General features: G+C 41.4%; 1 protein-coding gene across 1 annotated transcript in view; it reads right to left on the bottom strand.

Moving 5' to 3' along the window:
* NELL1 (neural EGFL like 1) overlaps nt 1-12,923 on the bottom strand; it is a 303,342-nt gene that overhangs the window by 249,766 nt on the left and 40,653 nt on the right.

Raw genomic sequence — 12,923 nt, 5'->3', positions numbered from 1 at the left:
ATGTGTTCTCTGAACCCACCTGCATAGAGAAATTGATTGCTTATATCAGTTCCTAGCTTTAAGATACAGTATTGGCATTTGTCTTTATACTTCCAAAGAGAGCAAGAATTTATTTTTAAAATAAATACTTAAATATTTTTAAAATAAAGAAAGATATCTTTACGTATTTATCTTTCAACCCATTTTCTCTTTCAATCCTAGCTTTCAGATACAGTATTGGCATTTGTCTTTATATCTATACTTCCAAAGAGATCAAGAATTTATTTTTAAAATAAATACTTAAAATAAATATTTTTAAAATAAAGATATCTTTCTGTATTTCTCTTTCAACCCATTTTCTCTATGCTTCCCAATGAAAATGTGTCAATACCAATGTGATTGGATTTTCTTGATAGTGTTTACAGATAGGATGCATTACTTGACATGTATTCAGCTCTGGAGCAACTTCAACTGAATTATTCATTCAGTTTCCAGTGTTTTATTTCAGAAAAATAAACTTCCTGAGGGAAATTTTTATTTTTTTTTTTTTTGGTGCTATCTCCTCTGCTATAGTATAGGAGTTCACAATCATTCAACAGAGGAAAGCAATTTAGATTAAAATCTCGGGGTATGAAGGAAGCCTCTTCTTATTAAATTTTGAATATACAATAGTAACTGCCAACCATTTAATCAAGTTATTGTTCAGCTTTGTGAGAAAAAAATAGGTATCCAGTAATAGCATATGTCAGGTAAAAGACTCAAGAGTGCATGCTCAGTTTACATTCTCTTCAAGGTCTGTCACCCAAATGATTTCATTGATTTTCCTGTATAATCAGAGACAAAGTTAATGTACTCTATTTTTCACTTTAATTATTCCAAATAACACATCTAAATTTAAAAATAAAAATCCATCTAAATAAAATTCTGTTTTAAAAATCTCTTTTTTTCATTCAAGAAAAATTCAAAGTAACTAACAAACAGGAGGAAACTACACAAATGCAAGTGGAGATGGTCACAAGAGCACATTTTCACTGTCAGGTTTTGGGGGTTTACTCTCCACACATCAATTGTGTTTAAGGCTGAATTCAAAGAGATATTATCTGCCTGTGCAGGGCTTTTGTGACAAAATATATTACACTCCTCAGTTTCCTACGAACTTATCCATTCATTTTATCAGAATTTCTTAAGCACTAAGCTAAAACAAATCATTCTTACTGACACAAAGTAGAGGACTGGACCCATTCTGTGACACAACAGTGGCCCCACAAAAGGCAGAAATGAATCTGTCAGAGTTGCCTCTATGGCAACTTTCATCAGGAGAAAATCTGCCTGAGGTAGATTCCAACACCTTTACCAACAAGGTCAATATTAAGAACTTGCAAATGACAAAACAGATAGAAATGGTTCCTGACAACAACAGTGCAAAGAGTGCCTAAGCCCTAACAGCCTGTCTGCAAGGCTGCAATGTTTGCCCATCTTCATGTAACAAAACCAGCACTTCTGAAATGTGAAAAAAACAGAAAATAGGCTGAGTCAGACTCTAAGCAGAAATAGAAATTTGGCCATTTGCTTAGGATTGTCACGAGTTATACATAAAAAACTATATGCCAAACCATGAGGTCAACTGTACCTTACATGTATGGATCCAGAGTAGGGCTTTTAGTGTCAAGACAGCTGGTCTGATACCCAAATAGTGATCACATTTCTCAGCTTAGGCAACTGCTGCTTTTGGTTAGGACAGAGCTCATTTTCTTCAAAGCAGCTGGTATGGTGCCCCATGCTGGATTTGTGACCTGTCCTGATTTAGGGAAAATTTGGGAGAAAACCTCCAAAGGGGGCCCCTCCAGAAAGAAAACCCACATGGCCCCTTCCCCCAGCCAGGTCAGGAAGGATTCCTTGGAGAGAAGTGGAAAAAACCTGTTTATTTACCAGGCACAGCACCCCCAGCACACACAATGAACAATACCAGATGACAGCACTCTGTCACCACTCTGGAAAAGATGGCAAATTCAGAAAGTCTCTCTTGGGGGTGGTCGCTCTGTTATCAGTCCTGTGTTGGGGCAGCTGCTGCAGCCACAAGGTGCAAACTCTCGGTGTTCCCAGGCCCCAGTCCGGAGCAGGCTCGAGTGGTTCCAAAAAAGGGAAAGGAGAAACAGTCCAGGGAAAAATTTGGACTGCTTAGCTAAACTAACTAAGGAGCAGAAGCAAAAAGCAAGAGCAAAGCAGAAGCAAGAGCAAAGGGAAAAGCAAAGCAAAAAGCAAAAGCAGCACCATGTACTGCCCCGTCTGTGTGTCCCGCCAGCCGTGGGGGAGCGGCTGAGAGCAAAACCAAAACCAAAACATTTGCTCTTCAGAGCCAGTCTTGAAGGCACAGAACATGATATCCAGCATAGACAGAACACACGAGTGGGGATACAAGCATCACAATGTCACCCTAGGACATGACAAAAAGGGTGGGTATCACTCCTGTGCTGTAGCTGCTGGTCAGCAGTGCCAAGGCCTCTCCTGCTCCTCACACTGCCCCACCAGCCAGGGGACACAGCGAGCCCAGCTGAGCCCGGGACACCCCATGCCACACCACATCACATTCAGCAACACAAGCTGGAGGAAAGCAGAAAGGGCATGGGGATGTTCGGAATTACGGCATTTGTCTTCCCCAGCGACCATGGTGTGAGACAAAGCCCTGCTTCTTCCAGGAAAACAGCTAAACTCCTGCCAGCTGATGGGAGATGTGAATTAATTCTCTGTTTTGCTTTGCTTTACCTGTTAAACTGTCTTTATTTCAACTTGCATCCTTCTGAATCCTTTCCCCATCCCACTGCAGAGGCAGCAGCTGTGAGGTGCTCAGTTGCCTAACAGCAATAAACCACACAGGAACCTTTTTCTTTTAGGTAAAGCTGAGCTCAATAAACAGCATGTGGCTCCTGGCCCTGGCATTGCCCTTAAAACTTGTACAAAATCCACAGGTAGCAGGAGCACACAAGAATATTTCTCACAGGTTTTGGTGAGCATGATAATTTTTTGCCACATTCAGCAGAACTTAAGGTGGTGTCTAGGTCAAAAGAATTCTTCCTCTGAAGTGCTGAGGTGAATGTCATCTGCATATACAGACTTTTCTTACAAAAATCAATGTGCTCAACTTCTATGGATTTATGTGAATTCGGGACTTTAAACATCTCCATACAGAGCTGAGAGCTATATAGATCAAATGCCACTTTTCAAACAAATATCTGGCTCTCCAAAGGCATTTTAGTATCTCCATCACTTGTGAGCAACTATCACTAACTGGTTACCAGAGCAAAACCCACAAAGCAGGAGGGTTTTTATGATGCACACAAGTACCCACTACAGTCCAGGAGACAAATACACTTATTAAAAGAGGACAAAACTAAAACTCACAGGGTCCCTTAAAAGACACCCTTTAACCTCAGCAAACTTTGAAGCTCAGGTTCTAAACCAGAACACTAAATAAAGCAAACTGTTAACAAGGAAGCTAAAAGCACAGCACACTCATTTGTTACCATACCAAGTATCATACCAAAAGCCCATCTCACGTGAACCAAATGTCCGGAGTACATCCCAGATGCAAAATATCATCAAACCAAGTCTGAGCAATTAAAAGCAGATTCTAGAAATAAAAGGAAGAAATTAATTCAATGGGTTCTTTCAAGATATAAAAAGAAGAAAAGCTCCTCTCCCACAAATTAAACAAGAAACCCTTAGAGCAAGATACATCTGAGATAAAAAACTGTATTAGAATATCTATGAAACAAGTAGTAACCAATTAAGCCTATCTTACAATCAGAAAGCAAAAGAGGAAGAATATGCATCAAAATGTGCACAAATAAGGTCTTGCAGCAAAATGAACCCCAAAATAAAATGCTATCAGAACAAAGAGGTAAAACCATGATTAAATGGCTAATGCCATCTCTATTTTGTCATGAATTAAAACCATGATTAAATGGCTAATGCCATCTCTATTTTGTCATGAAAATTCTAAAAAACACAAACTAAGATTGCTTTTGAGGTTTGTCCCAAGGTGAGTAAGAACTGGCAGTTCAGAAACTCTGCTTCTATTCCATCTGCCTGCCAAAGAGGGATGTGCTGGTCTCTGGCCCAAGACCTGCAGAACATAGATCTTCACTCTGGCAATTACAGAACCTGAGGCATGATAAACTTTTACAGCTTTGAAACAGCCCCTCTTCACAAAATATATGCAGCCTTTGTCTTTCTTTTTGTTTTCCCTTTGTCTCAGGCTCCTCTCAACCCCAAAGTTGATTCATCTAGTACAGTAAGATAGGTGCAATTGTGAAAAGAACGAGGCTTTTGATTTCAACTCCCTCTGCACTGCTACAAAAGCTAAATTTAAAATTCAGTCAGCCACAAGAAACCTTTTTACTAAACAGCTTCTTCCCCCCTTCCAAAACCACATCTGCTGAGAAGTTAATTGCTTTACAGGGTATCTTGTCACAGGATCATCTCATCAAGGGGCTCGTGGCATCACTGGAGGATTTGTATGTAATCATAAAATAACCTCATCCATATTCCAGAGCCAATTTGCTGCAGTGATGGAAGAAGGCAAGTGCAGGCTGAGGATGGAGGCTGTGCCTTTGCTGCCAGGCTCATGCCAGGGCCCTGCCCCTGGCGCTGCCTCAGCTCAGTGCAAGGGCACTCTGCTCTCCCCAGAGCTGCCACTGCCTCTGGAACACCATGGCCTCATTCCCTGCTCCTCAGCTCTTCCTGCAGGTTCTTCCAATAACCCACATCTCCCTTTTCCCAGGGTGTTTTCCAGCTGTCTGGTTTAGTCTTGGTTGTTTGAAAGATAACATTGCAGTCCCCCCACAAATAACTAATTGGCCATGACTGGGGAGGTGTATGAAACAGACAGTAAACATAGAACAAGCCATTATATTGGTTCTAAAATTAAATTTAGATGGAAACTGCCAGCAGACAGGCAGAAAAGCACTCTGCAGGGACAGCACATTTCTCACAACATCTGACACACTGGGGAGCTGAAAGCATGGTTCTGCTCAAGTCAATCAGAGTTCTCACTGCAGACTGCACTGGGCTGCTCCCCAGGGACACTGCATGGCACATCTTTCACACAAGTTTAAGGTAAGTAGCTGGTGTGACAGAGAAAAATTCAGCTTGGGCTGAAAAACTCCAAGTTGACTTAGCTGGCACAGTGGCGGTTATTAGTTATTTTCTTTCACTATTGATGTGCTGAAGAGGATGCCATTAACAATGCAGCCCAATTAAGTAATGCAGTTTCCACTGATTCTTTCACTTACTGCCTGGTCTCAGATCAAAGGACAAGTTACAGGACTGGCAAGTGCATGTTACCTTACTCCTGTGCCAAGGATCAAGCTACCAACTTCCTCCTTACTGCTTCTTCCATGCATCCTTCCATTGGCAAGACAGATCACAGAACAAGGATTTTTCATATCATAAACATGTTTAAAGTGGAAGAGGAAGCCAATACCTGAATTTTTTCCCATTAAAAAAAAAAACCAAAACCACACACCAACCAGCTCACTATGCACTTATCTGTGCAGAAATGGAACTGACAGAAACACCTCACGTTCTGAAGCATGAGGCTGGACTGCCTTTGCCATCGGCATGTTGGCCGAGCAGTTGACAGCCACAGCACTGAGCCAGGAGCTCTGCTGTCCCCACGCTCAGCACTGAGCCTCCCTGACCCACTCAGGTGCTCTAGGGCCAGCCAAACCCCACAGAGGGCTGGCTGGTCCTGCTCACACACCGCTGCTGCAGTGAGAGCCATGCTACTGCCCCAGAGCTCCCTTGGTGTTCCCAAGCCCTGACACCTTCCACCTCTGGGCACCCCACGTGCCTCCAGCTCCTCACAGCCAAGGAACAAATGTGACTGATCCTGCACCGCTGCCCTTTAGAGAGCTGTCAGTTCTGTGTCACCCAATCATGAAATAATGAGAACTGTCAGGTTGTGGGGTATTAAGAAATTCAATCAAGCAGACTCTACCTCCCTGCAGCCAGCTTGAGGATTTTGTAAAGATTGGATTCCTAAAATAATTACCTTCTGGGTAACAGTGCTAAACTGCCAAAGAAAGACACCTCAAGTGTTAGAGCACTCCATAAAGCTCTGGGCTGGTTTCACAGCTCTCAGCAGCCTCAGCCCTGTTTGCTCAATCGCCCTCTCAAGCCCCACCACACTCAGGAGGTTTCAGATCTTTTGGAAAGATTCTGCACTGTTTGGTACATGAAGGCTCACGTCTCAAATCTGCTGTTGAATAGTTCAGAGGGGTTCTCACCTGTACCTTTCTTTGGTAAAGATCTAAAAGTATTTAACTAGAATTGGGCTATAATTTTCTCAATTCGGCTCAAATATTATCCTATGTGACTTGTAGTTCTAAACTCCAGAATTAAGCTAATCACTTCAAATGGAAGAGTTCATTTATTTCTTAGATCTCAGTTAATCTGTCTGGCTGGAGCAAGATAATTGTTTTCACAATCTGAAAGGAAAAAGCTCAAAACATTTGCTTTATCTGGCTGACTCTTAAATTACTATGGTCACCCCTCTGCCCATATGACCCCCACATAAACAAATAAAAAAGAAATAGAGCCAAGTAACAGGAGACTTCTCCTGAAAAAAAGTTCATAGAAAAATATCCAAGTACATTTCAAACTGCGCAAGCTAAATTTTCAGAGACTGCTCTTGTAACTAACCACACCAATTTAAAGACCTACTGCATTATACATGTCTACATGTGTATTGGACCAATATACAAATAATTGAGAATTTGGTAATACAACTAGTCACACACTTTTGGAAACTACTAAACCATCTGAGGCTTGCCAGTCTTGATTTAAGATTATTTCCTCTGCCATTATCCATCCTCTCTCTGACACACCCAGAGCATAAAAGTACAAGGAATGCAAGATGGCAATGGCAAAGCACAACACAATATTCCTGTCCTATTGAAGCCACCAACCTGTCTACCAACACTGACAATTCACCAGAAAGCACCACAAGTCCCTGTGGCATTCACATTTTCTGAAAAATCCCTTTGCCCGGGATTTTCTCCTGGGAAGCTGAGAAGCCTCAGAGAAAAAGGAAAACAATTTTATCTCATTTGCTTCTCCTGTGTTTTGCTCATGTGGAATGTGTTTGGAGATTGTTTACCCACATGTGATTGTTTCATTGGATTCTGCTGTGAGTTGTTTTCACTCTTTGGCCAATTGGGGCCAGGCTGTGTTGGGACTCTGGAAAGAGTCAGGAGTTTTCATTATTATCTTTTTAGCATTCTGTAAGTATCCTTTCTGTATTCTTTAGTATATTTTAGTTCGTATTCTTTAATATAATATAGCGTCATAAAGTAATAAATTAGCATTCTGAGAACATGGAGTCAGATTCATCATTCCTTCCTTCATCAGGGCACCCCTCAAATACAGTAAGTCCCCAGTTCTGACTGGGAGAGGGGGGACCAAAACCATTGCTGAGTCTGCATTCAGCAGGATATTGGGATTTGCAGGCACCAAACTCTGCCCCGAGCTCCTATGGAAGACCCTTAATCAAACTCCTGGAGAATGATTCTGCCCCCTCTCCTGACATCAGCAGCAGCTGGAGCAGCTCCCAAAAGGAGCCCAAAGCAGATTCCACCCTGAGCAGGAGCTTGTGAGGCTTCTCTGCTGAAGCTCAGTGCCCAGGTACCTGTGCAAGTGATTTCTGCCTTCTGGGGGTGGCCAAAGGGTCTAAGACAGCTAGGAACAGATAACAGATATGGATTGTTACCTTTTTTTTCTCCAGTACTTTTTCAGCACTTTCATAAATACTCATGCATTCTCACAATTCTCTCAATGGAGTATACAAAGGAGTTCAATTTATTTTTTGGGAGATTAAAAAATAAGTGTTCATCGTAATTGGGGACTGGATTAAAACATATCATTCAGTCTTTGGTCACACCCATGCCACCATTCTGCTGATGCATCAGCTATTCAGTGAAAAGCCCTAGCTATTTAAAAGCTTCTTTAAAAAGAAAATAACGCTGACTGTATCCTCAACATTTCCTTGCAGCTAACTGCACTAACTGTGATGACAGAGACTGATGGCAGCTGATGTGGTATGCCAGCTGGAGATCTCCCTCATGCTAAACATTTCACAGCCTTTCTGCCAAACAAAGGAAAGAACTAGTGGGTGACAATGAGCCAGTCCACAACACCACAGTTCTGAGGTCGGGTGCACCCATGATGCACAATTACACCACTGTACCCAAGTTACGTTTTCTCTGACAGCTTTTGCTACAGCTTGGAGAGCAGAGAAGCAATCTGGGTCACAAACTCACATTCAAATAGCAAGACTAAATTACCTAGCTGCACAGCACTGTCACCACACCATTTTCCCTCTCAAGAGAAAGTGTTTTACAGTAACTAAAGCGGCAAATCCCTCTTTTAAATACATCCCTTAACCTTCTTTAAATTTATTACACTTTAATTAAAGTCACAGAACTTTGTTTAGATCAGTTGAAAACCTCAGGTTGGCAGCCAGAATATCTAATTTATAAGAACTCGGACGTCTTGGATTCCCATCTTTGGAGGATGTTACTTTAATTTATTTATTTTTCCAATTAAAAAGTTCTCACTGCTCATGCATTTTTTATTCCCTAATGCGCTGTTCTAACATAAAAGAAGCAGACAACATGTTTTTTCAGTTGGAGACTACTTCCAAGCTGCTCCAGTTTTATAATCTATTCTCTTATGCTCTTACCAACCCCCTCCATCAAACAGCTAAGATATCCATCAAAACCACAGGCTGTATTCACAGCTAAAGGCACTCCAGCACAGATTTTCACTAGAAGAACATTAATTTTTTCATCAAAACACCTTTCTCTCCCTTCTATACCCACAGAGTTCAAGAAAAGGAAGATGGACTCTGTCTGAATAGGTGAGTACCTTTGTAGTAATATGGCGGATGATAAATAAAACAACAAAAAAAAAGAATAAATAAAATACCTTTCAGGCTTACCCCTCCAGATTAATCAGCTACACTGAGAACAACTTGGAATTTCTATTTTGCAATCAATAAAATTTTCAATAAATACATTTTGATACAGTACCTGCCACCTCCTAAACTGTAGGCTCCATGCTATTCCCTCACTCTTCTCAACACCATTAAATGTTTCTGTGTTTCAAATAACATATTTCTGTGCTGTTACTACCATAGGGGACAAACATCTCAGTGGACAGTCAGGTGCCATGGGAAACAACACAGACTCTACAGCTAAAATTCCCAGAGAAAACAAACATCAGATATTGTGGGACTTGACCTCTTGGATTGCAAATCTCCCAACAGCACAGGTATGAACCTATGCCCAGGCTGGGAAAAAGCATGGCAGAGTTAATTTGATCATACTTATATTTACAGAAATATCAATTAGTACTACTGGTTATTTAAGGACAGTGATGCAGTTGCTCTAGCTGGATCTAAACATTCACCAGAAAATCCTTGACAACCCCTTTTTGCCTAGAGCAGGGAGGCACAGATCCTACCAAAAGCAGGAAAGTTAATTTCCATGTCACTCTGAGCACAGGTTTTACTTGTGCATCACTAGTACATTCATAATTAATGCAGTCTTTTCATTTTTCTAAGCCTTCAGAACCTCACTAGACTGTGAAATGCATGTTAGCAAGGGCACCCACGGCTCCTCATGTCAGTTTTCTGAGACATCCCTGGCTAGAGGTTACTGTCTAGCGCAGAAGCTTTTCAAGTCAGTAAGGAGAGTCCAGTGATGCTCAGCAGGTTTCTGCTCTGGGCTCCAAGGTATCTTTTTCTGTCCCATGAAGATGGGCTGAGAAATCTGGGGCTGTTCAGCCTTGGGAAAGCTCCTTGCTCAGACAACCTTCCAGCACCTTCCAGTTCCTAAAGGGGCCACAAGAGAACTGGAGAGGGATTTTGGACAAGGAAACAAAGTGATAGGACAAGGGGAAATGGCTTCAAATCCAAGTGGGGTGGGTTTAGATTAGATAAATAGGAAGAAATTCTTTACTGTGAGGCCCTGGCATGGGTTGCCCAGAGAAGCTGTGGCTGCCCCATCCCTGAAGTGTCCAAGGCCAGCTTGGATGGGGCTTGGAGCCACCTGGGATAGTGGAAGGCGTCCCTGCCCATGGCAGGGGATTGAAACAAGATCATCTTCAAAGGCCCTTCCAACCCAAACCATTCTGTGATTCCTGAGCCAGCAGTTCCAAGCTCTAACATCGAACTCAGCTGCAATTCCCACTCCTTGTTCTTGAAGGAGCACTAAAAGGAGCCAGTGAGATGCAGCAGGAGCTGATTTCAAAAGGAGCTGTACTTGGGCAAATAAACCTCCTTTGATACATATGCTGCCCCCTCCACATGGCATCTCATTAGAACAGAGACAACTGCACTGTTCTAAAGGTGATGCTTTAAAGCACTACAGGTCTCTGCTATTTCCCAAGCACTTTTCTCCCTAGCCTACCAAGGTCTGAAAAACAAAGCTGGCTTTGAATTGAATCCAAAAGATAATCAAGCACAAATGTCAAAGCAATTTCACAAATCAGAGTAATGTGGGTGATAGGGCTGGGAAGAGAAAAAGTAGATTTGACTATCTGTTTACAAATTAAAAGCTTCTTCTCCAGTGCTTTCTGGTCAGCTGCAGTTCTTGGAGGCCAGAGTATCACAGTATGAATCCTGTGGCAAAACTAGGTTGTGACTGGATATTTTTCCCAATGCAAACACTTGCAGTGCACTCTCAGGTACAGATTAACTTTAGTAACACTGCATTCACAATAGCCTTCCAAATATCTAACACATTGCCACAGTCCTAAACAAAAGAAGCAATGCCCATGCAAATTCAGGCATGTCTGTAAGGAAGCCATGTTGCCAGCCCCTAAAGAAATACAAGTCATTAATTTTGGCAGTCAATTCTTTTTCTTTCCCCTTTTTGCTTTGCTGGCAAACAAAGTAAACAAAAAGCTGAGAACTTTAACTAGATAGGTACACAGGAAGCTAAATTCTTGTTCTGATGACACCAAACCTCTGCAGGAGGTGGGACGGGTGAATACACTGACTGCACTCATATCCTGTTTCCTCCTGCTCATTCAAGTCTGCAGAAGCATCACTTCTCATTGGCATCCTGAACCAGCCTAAAATAGTGACATTTACACAGAGTCCACAGCTCCTCAGGTGGGACTCTGCTCACACTTCCAGCTGAGCTTCCCTAACATTAACATGAAGAAGGCTGAGGGTTCTCAGTAGTGCTCTGAAGCACCCCTCATTGACTTGCTCTTCATTTTCAAAGCTTCGACATTTATTGCACTGTCATAAGAAAATGCCACGATAAAGAAGATGTTGACTCCTTTTCTGAGTGCAAAGATATAAAGGGTTTTAAGATGAAATCAAAGTAACACCAACATTCACAAAATTCTCTAATTAATTGAACAGTGATGCTTCAGCTGACTCAGGAACTGAGACTTCCTGGGTTTTTTTCCCCATCTCATTTAAACTTCTACTATGATCTGTCCCTCAAGTCATGCTTTCGGAACTATTTCCATTACTCTTCCACAGGAGTTGTCATAAAACACCACAATACATAAAATACACCACAGTGCACAGCCAAACACAGACATCTTGGTATGGATTTATGCTGGGAGCAACCTTAGGATGTAGCACCTCAAGAGACATGGTTGGATGGATCAGCCCTGTTTAGGGCTACCTGACAGAGATGGCTGGACATATTTGTCACCTCATATGACAGCACAGCTCATTCCATAATTGTATTTATCTATTTCTGCTTGTTACTGTAAAGAAAATCAGGTCACAACCATGACTCTATGCAGATCTCCTGTCCCTGGAAAGAATTCTGCACCAGACAGTCATTTTGTGTTGTCTTCATTTTAAATCCTGTACAAGAAAGCAGCCAGCTAAACAATCTGCTAAAAAGGGTCTTCCCAAAACACATTTGTTAAAAAAAAAACCAAAACCAAAGTGGATAACAAAGAGCCTGTCCCAAAACCCAGTATGTCAATAAACAAAGAAAAAAGCATCCTGTGGAAAGCAAAGAAATAGTATAACAGATAAATAATGGGAATATAAATAAATCAAATGACTGAAATTAAGAGGATCTTTGCAAACTGTACATTTCATGCCCCAATGAATTTAAAATTACTCTCAGCATTTAATTGCTTCTAAGGTCCAAATAAGGTCCAATAAGCAACATTCCTTCAGATTAGATTTTTCAGTAGTTAATGAAGTTGCAGAAAATGGTTGTAACATTCCTCTGAAAACAGTATCTCATAATCACTTGGGTCAAAATGCAAACTTTTTCAAATGTTCCTTTAACTCCTATAATACTCATCTAGCTTTATTCTGCCTGGCTGAACAAAATGAAGACTTCCAAAAAAATATCTGCTATCATAACCCAATCCTTTAAGTGCCATGATCCCAAAATGCATATGCTGATCCTCTCACTGAATGTGAAGGACTTTTTTCCCTTCATTTTGGTGCAATAAGATACAAAAGCAATGGTTTGTTTTCCTCATTCACAAAGACTATCATCAAAGACCCAATTTCAAGCCCTCTGAGTTTCTTCCTCATCAGCTGCTACATCTGAAGTCTACAATATATTGTGAGATCAAGTCCCTAGGCAAGAGAGATTCTAGGTTTGCTGATTTCCATTCCCTGAAATCCTGGCAATATGCCATCTCACAGCCTCCACAACTTCTAATGGAAAAGACAGAATACCCTTCAGAAAACAAAAAACACTGGTTCCAGTCATGCAAAAAGAAGCTTCCAGGTTTCTCAGAAGTTTCCAAATGCAGAAGCATGTGGAAAAATCAGTACAAACTACATTGTCTGATTATGCAAAATAAAATTAGAGTGTCTCTGATGCATCTGTCTATCCTTCAGGTTCTCAGGTATGCTGAGTGAAGCAGTTCACCACAGAACAGACTGC

The sequence above is a fragment of the Camarhynchus parvulus genome, chromosome 5 (assembly GCF_901933205.1).
Source record: "Camarhynchus parvulus chromosome 5, STF_HiC, whole genome shotgun sequence".
In the NCBI taxonomy this organism is placed as follows: Eukaryota; Metazoa; Chordata; class Aves; order Passeriformes; family Thraupidae; genus Camarhynchus; species Camarhynchus parvulus.
The sequence above is the reverse complement of the archived record's forward strand: the minus strand, read 5'-3'. Positions and strand labels throughout refer to the sequence as shown.